Below are 13,075 nucleotides of genomic sequence, written 5' to 3' on the forward strand. Positions count from 1 at the left end.
GTTTTTGGGGTTTTTTTGTGGTATGCGGGCCTCTCACTGTCGCGGCCTCTCTTGTTGCGGAGCACAGGCTCCGGACGCGCAGGCTCAGTAGTTGTGGCTCAAGGGCCCAGTTGCCCCGTGGCATGTGGGATCTTCCCAGACCAGGTCTCGAACCCGTGTCCCCTTCGTTGGCGGGCAGATTCTCAACCACTGCGCCACCAGGGAAGCCCTCCCATGATATTTTTATTAATTCATTAAAATAAGTAGAAACACACTTTAATCATGACATGCTTTGCAAAACAAAAGAAAAAAAAGACCCCTAACTTTCAAAGACTTTTATGATCACTCAAGAAAGCAAAATTACAGAGACAAAGAAGCATCAGGAAATCAGTAAGGAAAAATAAATGACAAATTTTAAAAAATGATTTAAACATCAGGAAGTGTTATTTATACTGGTTCTGTGGGCTTCATGACTATGAATTCTTTTGTGAAGTGGATGAAGACTCCATCCAGGACAAATTTAATCTCAGTCAACTCAATGATCAGGTGCCTCACTGTAGACAAGCTCTAGACATGATCTTGGACCTGGAGCCTGATGAAGAGATTAATTACAAATCAGGTTGGATTAGAGCCCATCCTAATTACCTCATTCTAATTTAAATACCTCTTTAAAGAATATCCCAAATATAGTCACATTCTCATATTGTTAAGTCTGGGGGGTTAAGACTTCTACACATAAATTTTGGGCAGAGTCAATTTGCTCATAACAGTAAGGATTTCAATTATGCCAAAATTGATATATAATTTTAAAACAATTCTCATCAGCAAGAATTTTTGTATAGACCAGATTATTTAAAAATATATATGGAAAAGAACAAAGGAACTAGAAGAACAAAAAGAATTTGGAAAATGAAGAATATAGTAGAAGAAGCCAGTCTACCCAATTTTAAGCCTTTTTTTTAAATCTTTTTTTTATTACTGCTTTATTAATTTATTTTGGAGTATAGTCACTTTACAATATTTTGTTAGTTTCTACTGTACAGTAAAGTGAATCAGCTATACGTATACATATATCCTCTCTTTTTTGGATTTCCTTCCCATTTAGGTCACCACAGAGCACTGAGTAGAGTTCCCTGTGCTATACAGTAGGTTCTCATCAGTTATCTATTTTATACATAGTATCAATAGTATATATATATGTCAATCTCAATCTCCCAATTCATCCTTATACTATCTTTAGTAACCAAGACTGTGTGGTGTGAGTGGAGGAATAGACACATAGACACATAGGCCAATAGAAGAGAACAGAAAATTCAGAAATAAACTCACAAATATGCCCAAATGATTTTTGACAAAAGTGAAAGGAACAATTCAATGGAGAAAAGATAGCCTTTTAAACCAATGGTACTAGAGCAATCTGATAGGTTAAAAGAAATTGAGCCTTGGTTGTGATATTGTACTATAATCTAAGATGTCTCCATTGAGAGAAACTGGGAAATGAGTACATGAGACACCTCTGCATTATTTCTTATTACTGCTAATGAACCTACAATTACTTCAAAGTGAAACTTTAAAAAAAATTTAAATACAACATTTAAATCCTAAATAAGATCAATAGTCTGAATGTTGATTCATAGTAAACCCTTTGTCAGTTTGGTGCTCGTGCTATCAACAGCAAGGCAGACTGCTATGATCAGGTGAAAAAACGAGATTACTGTGTGTAGCCGCTCATCCTATAATACCCCACTTGAGTACAGACCTAAATAGAAGACAGTCCTATTTACCAATCAGCTGGGGGAACACATACTGTCTATATATATGTATATATTTCATTTTTAGGAGATTAAAGAAATTCCTAAGCTATAAAATCAACACTATAGTGCTTAGGACTCAGAAATGTTATCTGCTAACTTCATAGTTTATGAAGAACTTTCATTATGAGCTTAAGGGAAGAAAAGAAACTAATATGTAAATTAAGCAAAAGAAAGTTATAATAAAAGAAAAACAAAGAGAAACTCCAACAGAGAAGGTAATAAAATTCCAGTGGAGATCAGTATAGGTACTTTTAAGAAATAAAGGTAGTAGAACATAATGATAAGCATGATTTAGAACAGAAAAATGTTGAGAATAAAAGCAGTACATGCAATTTTAAATGGCCAATATAACCTCCAAAAATGACAGAAACTGAGGATGGAAATTATTTTCCAAATATAATTTTAAATGATTTTTTACCAACTGAGGAAATTCTTTCAGCCTAACATTCTCCCTCAGGGGGCATTTTGATTTGAACTCCTAAAGATGGGAAGATAATTGGTATTTTATTGCTCAATATGTTTGCAACCATAATGATGAAAATATTGTTTATTTACTTTCAATTTTGAGTCAATCTTCAGGCCACGGAAAGAAGATGCTATGTTTAAGGATGGAATGAAAATCTAAGAGCTATGATAAAAATGTAACTTACACAAAGCAGATTGTGAAGAAAATTGGGTAGAGAAGCAAGGGCATTAAAATTGTCATATAAAGTATGAAAACTGAATTAAAGGACTATAGAAAAATGACTGAGTTTAATTACATTGTTTATACTAAAGATAATTGACAGAAAAACCAAAACAATAACATAATTGACTAAAACATTTGGAGAAGAGGACCTGAGTGAGTTAAATATTTATATTTTATATTGGGGGAATAATAAATATTATCTGATATTAATAAATTCAGAAAATATATATTGTTTGAGAAGGGAAATAACCAAAATATAAACAATTGTGAAGAACTTGTCTGGAGAGTAGACTTAGAAGTGAAGAAGTGCTCTGACTCTGTTGATATTTAATATAAAACATTCTTTAACATGTGACTTTTTTAATGAGCATATATTACTTGATAAAATGAAATATTTTAAAACTACAACCCTACTTACTTATAAGTGATAGTGATTTATATGATAGGAAGGTGCTTATTGTTGAATTGATATGAAAAAACTTAGAATAGAAGCAATTACCAAACTAGAATCATGCATGTAAACATTTTTTCTAGCATTTTTTATGTGTTAAAATGTTATTTTTCTTTGCTTTATACTGTTGAATTTGAAATATCACCCACCCAAGGCTCTTTGTTTCTCCCTAGTTACTTGGCTAGAGGCTGCTTCTATTTGCAAGGACATATCATGTGAATTACAAGGAAGTAAAATAATTGGCCTTCAACTAGACCAAATTTTCACCAAGTGGATTATTGTGCCCTGATAATGCCCACAGTCTAAATGACAACACTCAAAACTCAAATGTGTTCTTAATGTAATTAATTATAATTTCCAAGTTAGGAAAATTGTGTTTTGTATAAAATCTTATTTCATTAAATTAGCCACAATAAAAAATAAGAATCACCTTTCATTGGGAATATACAAGAGTAAGTTTCAAATAATTTTATCATGGAAAGTGTTATGATAATCATTTCTAATATTTACAGTTAAGAATCTTAAAATCCTTCTGGCTTTACTTTCAAGAAAAGTCATCAGCAACGTTTAAAAATGTATGCTTATGAAATAAATCATCCAATTACTCTATTTCTATGTTTAAATTCCCCAGTTCTTCTGGCAATAGAATATAAGTCACTGAAGCTTTGTTTCCAGTGGAAAATGGCTGGTACTTCCAATCCTACCCCAGAAACCCACAATTATATAATCTGCAATAATTATCCAGTTATTTTTAGATCACTTCCATGGTGTTAGTATTTACTTGTCATGTTACTTATTTTCACAGCTAGGCATCACATCACCCATCTTTACAAATAAATTTATTACAAATTAAAGGATATAATCCTTCTTCTCTGACTAGATTTCTACAATTTCTTTTTCCCAGCAACAACTATAATTAAAAATAATAATTGATCATTTGTTTTAACTTGTCAGTAGAACTTACCGTTTCCTGATAAGGACATCTTTGTTAAAATTGGATGATCTTTAAATGTGTCAAAATGATCAAGATAATAAAGGTCTTGAAATATTTGCCTTTTTGAATTTAGAAATGTAAGCTATGACAGAATACAATTTTTTTCTGTAAAACACATACAAAAATGAACAGCACGTTTCAAATAGTTAACTTATTTCACAAGGATCATAAAAATTAAATAATTAGATGAGCAACTCTGTTCCATTATTCAACGGGACAATTCTATCAACATTTACAAGTTTTAAATATAGATTTATAATGCAAATATATTTATAATGTACTTTTATCTTTTATAGTGTATTTTTTAAATCTTCAATTAAAATCAGTAATCAAAAGAATTTAACATTAATTATAATAAAGCATTTATTATAATGTTTCTTTTATTCTTCAGTTATACTATTTCAATACTTTAAATACATGTTCAATTTTATTACCATATTTATGAATTTAAAATCTTAGTTTTGCTTAATGTCCTCCACTAGCAAGAAAACCAAAATTGAATGATACATTTCCATTTACTTGTAACTTGAATTCTTTATAAATAATTTTATTTATCAAATATGAATAACTATGATTATAAATACAAGCTTTCAAAAAATGAGAAAAGCGAAGATACAGTTCATGAATTTGTGCTAATGACAGTTAATTATGCTTAAAATTTATTGTCAATTTGAACAAAAAGCTATCACAAAAACAAAGTAGGACAAATCACCAGGAAGATACAACAATTACAAATATATATTCATGCAACATCAGAGCACCTAAATATATAAAACAAACACTGACAGAATTGACTAGAAAAATAGACAGAAGTGCAATAATAGTAGACGATTTCAACGTCCCACTTTTAAGAATGGAGAGACAGTTACCTTATAGGGAACAATTTTTATGAGTTTTTCTTCTCTCCTTCCCTTATTTATTTTTGCAAATATATTTTTAAAAAGCACAAACTGAAATAATAAAGAAAGAAAAGAAACAGAGATGAAAGAGAGAGAAAGGGGTGGAAGGAAGGATGGAAAGAAGGAAGGAAGGAAGGGAGGGTTTCTTACACAAAAGGTGACATACTATACAGTTTTCTGCAACTTCCTTTTATCACTTAACAATTTGTACTCCAAAATATACAATGTATAATCCATTTAATCCATTTTGTAGAGATCTTCCCAACTGCTTTGCGCAAGTACATAGTAATCCACTGTGTAGATATATTGCAGTTTATATAACAGTTGGATTTTGGTGTTAGAATTTTGGATTTTTGGGGGTGATTTCAATTTTGTTACTAGTACCAATAATGTTACATTGAAGAACATTTGATACATGTCATTTCAAACTAATGTCAGTGTACTTTTGGATCTTTGGAACAGATTCCTGGAAGAGGGATTGATAGGTCAAAGGCCAAATACAGCTATGATTTTGTTAGATATTGATAAAATCTTCTCCATGGATGTTGTCCCATTTTACATTTTGAAAAACAAAATATTAGACTGCTTTTTCCTCCTTAGCCTCACCAACAGAGTGTTATCAAACTTTTCATATATTTCAAATCTTACAGGCGACTAATGGTTTTGGTTTTAATTAGCATTTTTCTCATTATAAAGATTATAATACAATATGAAATATATTTTCTAACAAACGTTCCATTGAAAATATGAAATCTACATTCGGATCTGAGTAGCCCAGGGAAGTATCCTGGGTTAATGACATAAGTGGCTATTTAGTTGTAATTAATTAGGTTAATCTGAAACCATCCGTTTTACTCAGGACTGCAGATTAAAGAGATAGGGGAAAGAAAGGCAGAACAGAAGAAAGGGAAGGAAAGACGGAAGGAAGGAAGGAAGGGAGAGAGGGAGGAAAGGAGGGAGGGAGGGAGGGGTGAATTTAATAGCTAGGTTTGAATTAAGGCAAAAAAATATGAATAAATGGGAAAGAACTGCTTAAATCAATGTAATTACCCTTGTTTGCTTGAAATCTGTGTTATAGTTTGAAGTCTGTGCCATACCTACCTTGTTAAGGAAAACACTAAATTTACCTATTTTGCTCATATTCATGTTTCTCATAAACTCTGACCAGAAATTACAAATTTTAAAGTTTTACCGCATTTCAGCAGTAAACTACGTGCATAACCTCAGAAATGGATTGATGTCTCTTGTTAATACATATTTTGTTCATCAAATGCTGGGTAGGAGCTACATATTAGTATATATCCTCAAATTTTTATTGCATTTAACACACCAGAAGGGACATTATACAACTAATAAGAAGTGAAGTCATGTTAAGTTATTTGATCAAATATGTTTCATGAAAACTGCCTAAGAACATCAAAACAATTAGTCAAACTCAAAATTCAATCTGAGTTAGCATTCATATTCAAAGATTTGAATTCAAAAGTAAGTTCAGAGACCAAATATTATATTTTGATTTGCTCTGAAGTGGCCATCTGCCCATATAAAAAAACTACTGTAACAGTTTGGCAGGGAGTTTAAAGAACCAAAATAACTACTCTGTGCAGGTCAGGTTCACAGGCATCTGGGTGTTGACTTGGAAAGCGCAAAAAGTAATAATCACAGCATGTGGTACTTTACTGAGTAGCCAGCCAAAAGTATCTGTCTAAATAGTCAAAAATTTTGGCTGTCATAAGAATCCTTTGAGGAAACTTTATAAATACTTATCAAATTTCAAATATCAGTGGCCAACATTTTTAAACACACCATAAAGATCAAATAAAATGTTATAGAAAAGTTACAATAATCCTGAGGTTCCCACAATTTATATCCTGACACATTTAAAAATGTTCCTTTTGTTTAAAAATGGGCTTCAAAGATATCAATAGTTTTATTTGTATATTTTATAAATATTTGTGTGCTAGTCAATAGTCTGATTTTTAATTGTTTAAAGCAAATCCAATGCCACAAAGAGCTACTTTAGTCATGCCTTGCAGGAAGGAGTTCAAGGGGACTATCCTCTATCTTCACCCCTCTGCCCCTCCCCTACCTTCAGGTCTTCTCACAGGTCTCTGCCTGGGAACTGCGGACCTTTGCTGCTCCTTTTCTTGGAAGAGTGGCTGTTGAAAGGAGTTAAATATGGCTCTTGGGTAAGTAAGTCTGGGTTGGAGGGCCATGAAGAAGGGTCAGCAAGAGGACAATCTCCCTTGGTGTCCAGAACTTGTAGAATAGCCTGCAATAGAGTGGACCACCAGCTGAGCTCTTTGAAGTGAGAGCTACAGGCTGGCAGGGAGAAGGGTGACCCCAGTGTCAACCAAGAAAAGTTAGATATGGCTGCACTTCAGAGAGCTCACCAACCAGGTGATGGTCACCAATAACAGCAGGAGGATGTTCCCAGTGCTGAAGTTGAGTATGTCTGGCCTGGACCCGAACACCATGTGTTGTTTCATCTTGGATTTTGTGATGGAGAGCAACCACTTCTGGAAGTGTGTGAACAGAGAGTGGGTGCCTGGGGGGTCAGTCCAAGCCATATGTGCATATTGAACTCCTTACATAAATAAAAACTCTAAATTCATATAGTGTGAGTTGAGGGTCTACAGGGGATGACTACCAGCCACGGCATTCTCAATGCATATCTATCAAGGCTTACCGGAAAGAGATTACAGCTCTTAAAACTAAATACAACTGATTTGCAAGGGCTTGCTGTGATGCAAAAAGAAGCAGGGATCACAAAGATAAGATGGAAGAACCCAGAGACAAACAGCAACCTGGGTATTACTAATGGAAGTAGCTTAACCCTGGACTCAGTTCCTTCTATCTGCTGTCAACCCCCATCCTCAGTTTGGAGGTCCTGTCTCACTTTTCTCCACCCATGGCTGTGAAAAATGCTCTATGCTGAGGAACCACAGTTCACCCATCCCTGTCCCTGTCCTCAAAGCTGTGCCTAGGACCCCTCCCCACTTGGACAAGCTCATACTTAGCCCATACACTCATTGGAAAAATTCTCCAACCTATTCTGACAATTCATTTGCAAGTTGTCCATGATCTGGTCCCATGAACTTAGCCCAGCCTCAGCGTGTGTGTACATAGTATCATGTTACTCCTGAGCACAACAGGACTGCATCAGTACCCCAACCTGTGGTCAGCTAGCAGAGCAACTTCACACCAGGGTCTCAGACAGCATAGCTACCTAATGGGCTGGGAGTCCAGTCCTTCCCAGTGAACACTATCTTACCCAAATAATCTCAGGTCCCTTCTCCTCAGGATTCTCACTCTATAAGAACCATGTCATGGCCACAGATATTCCTGACAGCCAATATCACACCTTGGCCTCATAACCTCATGGATATCCCTGTCACCACCTTCCATGTAAACCAAAGCCCTTCCTTAAAATATACACTATATTTTTTTTATGTCTACCAGTTTTACTCAGGATTTGATCTAGGTACAAAATGACAGTCTCATAGGTCAAGAAAGAAAAAAAATCTTATTAACTTCACTTTAAAATATGAAAAGGAATATATGTTCTGTTGTTCATCAAAAAAATAACCCCACCCATCATCTGCAACACAAGTGTAGTCCTATGTTGTGTTTATATGCTACAGATGAATGTAAGTATGGAAACAAAACTCAGTTGGACTATTAAATCACCATTACTTGATCATAATAAAATTTTGTTTGCTAAGATCCAGAAACTTTTTTGTGTCTCTTACAGAATATAGAAGATTTGACACACTAGAATTAATAAACTCAACTCGTCTTATTTAGTGAAATAAAAAGCATACTTTCAATTGCATTCCTTGTTGCTTCAGAGTAGTTTTCAGATCCCTTTTGTGACAGCTATCATACTTATAGTTAAGCTGTTAGGGACAAAATAATAAATTCATAGTTGAGGACAACAGACTTTAACTGAAATGGAAATTTCACTGTTCTGCCCAATAGAATGTGTTTATTTTATTTCTATTTCTATAGATGATAGAGAATATAGATATAGCTAATTTCTCACTGAGCTTATTAAAAAATCTATGTTCTTACAAGATGTTACTTATATTATTTCATTTGATTTCCCCAATACTGTTAATAGTTGGCATCATAATTCCCATTTTACAGCATAAAAATTTCAATTCCATTAGGTTAAATCAATTTGTTCTAAATTACACAGAAATTCAGTTTTGTGTCTGGTATTAGAAGAATCTCTTTGTACTTCCCCACCACCCCTTACTGTAGTTGTAAAATTCACCTATTGGCAATCACATATGATAAATGATCATATGATTCCAGAGAATAAATTACAAGTGTTAAACTTAAAAATAATGACTTGTTAGTTCCCTATCCCCACATCTTTAATGACAGAAATCACAGATCTTGTTCATGAGGATCACAGTTTTTGAAGTAAAATACTGGATTTTTATTTCTATTGCTATGACGGTATTATTATAGTAATACCCAAACAAGAAAAAGACAATACACAAAAAGAAAACTACACACCAATTTCCATCATAAAATAAATGTAGAAATCCTTAGCAGAATATTAATAAATAGAATTAGCAATATATAAAAATAATTATACACCATTACCAATTGATATTCATTCTGAGCATGTAAAGCCAGTTCAATATTCAAGAATTATCAATGTAATTTACCCAATCCTAAAGAAAAAAAAAAATTGCATGGTCATATAATTCAATGCAGAAAAAGGGTTTGACAAATTTCACAACCATTCATGTTGTAAAAACAACAAACAAACAAAAAGCTTTCAGAAAAATAGGAATAGAGAATAACTTCTTCCACTTGATAAACAGCATCTATGGAAAACAAAAAGAAAACCAAAACCAAAAATCCCAAAGTTAACATTATACTTAATGATGAAAGACTGAATTATTTCCCTCCTCAAGATCAGGAACAAGGCAAGGATATTCACTCTCACCGCACTCATTTAACATAGTATGAGGTGTTCTAGCAAGTTCAGTAAGGCAAGAAAAATAATTAAAAGACAGATATGTAGGTAAGAAAGAAATAAAATTGTCTCTATTTGCAGATGATATGATTATATACAAACTGAAGTCTAGGAATACACATATACTCAAAAAAATACTCTTTTAGAATTAATAAGTTAAGCAAGGATACAGGATATAAAACAAACATAAAATATTAATTGTAAACCTATTTGCTAGGAATTAACTATGGGCAGTGAGATTTTTATAATCACTCAAAAATGAAATACAGAAATATATCCAAATAATCAAATATTTACAAGACTTGTCATCAAAAAACTATAAAATGCTCATGAAAAAAATCAAAGAGGTTCTAAATAAATGGAAGACATTCAGTGTTTATAGATTGGAAGCTTCAGCTTGGTAACTGTTAGTTTTGCAAGGGCCATCATAACAAAATATCAAAGACTGGGTAGCATAAATAAAATAAACATATTTTCTCACAATCCTGGAGGCTTATTAAAGTCCATGATCAAGATGTCAGCAGGGTTTTATTTTGCCTAAGCCTTCTCTTCTTTGCTCGTAAATGGCCATCTCTTCTCTGTACCTTCAGAGTCTTCCTCTATGTGTGTCTGTGTCTTAATTACAAATCAGGTTGGATTAGAGCCCATCCTAATTACCTCATTCTAATTTAAATACCTCTTTAAAGAATATCCCAAATATAGTCACATTCTCATATTGTTAAGTCTGGGGGGTTAAGACTTCTACACATAAATTTTGGGCAGAGTCAATTTGCTCATAACAGTAAGGATTTCAATTATGCCAAAATTGATATATAATTTTAAAACAATTCTCATCAGCAAGAATTTTTGTATAGACCAGATTATTTAAAAATATATATGGAAAAGAACAAAGGAACTAGAAGAACAAAAAGAATTTGGAAAATGAAGAATATAGTAGAAGAAGCCAGTCTACCCAATTTTAAGCCTTTTTTTTAAATCTTTTTTTTATTACTGCTTTATTAATTTATTTTGGAGTATAGTCACTTTACAATATTTTGTTAGTTTCTACTGTACAGTAAAGTGAATCAGCTATACGTATACATATATCCTCTCTTTTTTGGATTTCCTTCCCATTTAGGTCACCACAGAGCACTGAGTAGAGTTCCCTGTGCTATACAGTAGGTTCTCATCAGTTATCTATTTTATACATAGTATCAATAGTATATATATATGTCAATCTCAATCTCCCAATTCATCCTTATACTATCTTTAGTAACCAAGACTGTGTGGTGTGAGTGGAGGAATAGACACATAGACACATAGGCCAATAGAAGAGAACAGAAAATTCAGAAATAAACTCACAAATATGCCCAAATGATTTTTGACAAAAGTGAAAGGAACAATTCAATGGAGAAAAGATAGTCTTTTAAACCAATGGTACTAGAGCAATCTGATAGGTTAAAAGAAATTGAGCCTTGGTTGTGATATTGTACTATAATCTAAGATGTCTCCATTGAGAGAAACTGGGAAATGAGTACATGAGACACCTCTGCATTATTTCTTATTACTGCTAATGAACCTACAATTACTTCAAAGTGAAACTTTAAAAAAAATTTAAATACAACATTTAAATCCTAAATAAGATCAATAGTCTGAATGTTGATTCATAGTAAACCCTTTGTCAGTTTGGTGCTCGTGCTATCAACAGCAAGGCAGACTGCTATGATCAGGTGAAAAAACGAGATTACTGTGTGTAGCCGCTCATCCTATAATACCCCACTTGAGTACAGACCTAAATAGAAGACAGTCCTATTACGTTTCAAATAGTTAACTTATTTCACAAGGATCATAAAAATTAAATAATTAGATGAGCAACTCTGTTCCATTATTCAACGGGACAATTCTATCAACATTTACAAGTTTTAAATATAGATTTATAATGCAAATATATTTATAATGTACTTTTATCTTTTATAGTGTATTTTTTAAATCTTCAATTAAAATCAGTAATCAAAAGAATTTAACATTAATTATAATAAAGCATTTATTATAATGTTTCTTTTATTCTTCAGTTATACTATTTCAATACTTTAAATACATGTTCAATTTTATTACCATATTTATGAATTTAAAATCTTAGTTTTGCTTAATGTCCTCCACTAGCAAGAAAACCAAAATTGAATGATACATTTCCATTTACTTGTAACTTGAATTCTTTATAAATAATTTTATTTATCAAATATGAATAACTATGATTATAAATACAAGCTTTCAAAAAATGAGAAAAGCGAAGATACAGTTCATGAATTTGTGCTAATGACAGTTAATTATGCTTAAAATTTATTGTCAATTTGAACAAAAAGCTATCACAAAAACAAAGTAGGACAAATCACCAGGAAGATACAACAATTACAAATTATTGTCAATTTGAACAAAAAGCTATCACAAAAACAAAGTAGGACAAATCACCAGGAAGATACAACAATTACAAATATATATTCATGCAACATCAGAGCACCTAAATATATAAAACAAACACTGACAGAATTGACTAGAAAAATAGACAGAAGTGCAATAATAGTAGACGATTTCAACGTCCCACTTTTAAGAATGGAGAGACAGTTACCTTATAGGGAACAATTTTTATGAGTTTTTCTTCTCTCCTTCCCTTATTTATTTTTGCAAATATATTTTTAAAAAGCACAAACTGAAATAATAAAGAAAGAAAAGAAACAGAGATGAAAGAGAGAGAAAGGGGTGGAAGGAAGGATGGAAAGAAGGAAGGAAGGAAGGGAGGGTTTCTTACACAAAAGGTGACATACTATACAGTTTTCTGCAACTTCCTTTTATCACTTAACAATTTGTACTCCAAAATATACAATGTATAATCCATTTAATCCATTTTGTAGAGATCTTCCCAACTGCTTTGCGCAAGTACATAGTAATCCACTGTGTAGATATATTGCAGTTTATATAACAGTTGGATTTTGGTGTTAGAATTTTGGATTTTTGGGGGTGATTTCAATTTTGTTACTAGTACCAATAATGTTACATTGAAGAACATTTGATACATGTCATTTCAAACTAATGTCAGTGTACTTTTGGATCTTTGGAACAGATTCCTGGAAGAGGGATTGATAGGTCAAAGGCCAAATACAGCTATGATTTTGTTAGATATTGATAAAATCTTCTCCATGGATGTTGTCCCATTTTACATTTTGAAAAACAAAATATTAGACTGCTTTTTCCTCCTTAGCCTCACCAACAGAGTGTTA

General features: G+C 32.5%; 1 pseudogene; it reads left to right on the plus strand.

Moving 5' to 3' along the window:
- Nucleotides 1-8,107, plus strand: part of LOC112411773 (brachyury protein pseudogene) — a 9,111-nt pseudogene extending 1,004 nt beyond the window's left edge.
- The last annotated feature ends 4,968 nt before the right edge of the window (nt 8,108-13,075 follow it).

This window comes from Neophocaena asiaeorientalis, unplaced genomic scaffold (genome assembly GCF_003031525.2).
Source record: "Neophocaena asiaeorientalis asiaeorientalis breed wild unplaced genomic scaffold, Neophocaena_asiaeorientalis_V1.1 scaffold1057, whole genome shotgun sequence".
Taxonomy (NCBI): Eukaryota; Metazoa; Chordata; class Mammalia; order Artiodactyla; family Phocoenidae; genus Neophocaena; species Neophocaena asiaeorientalis.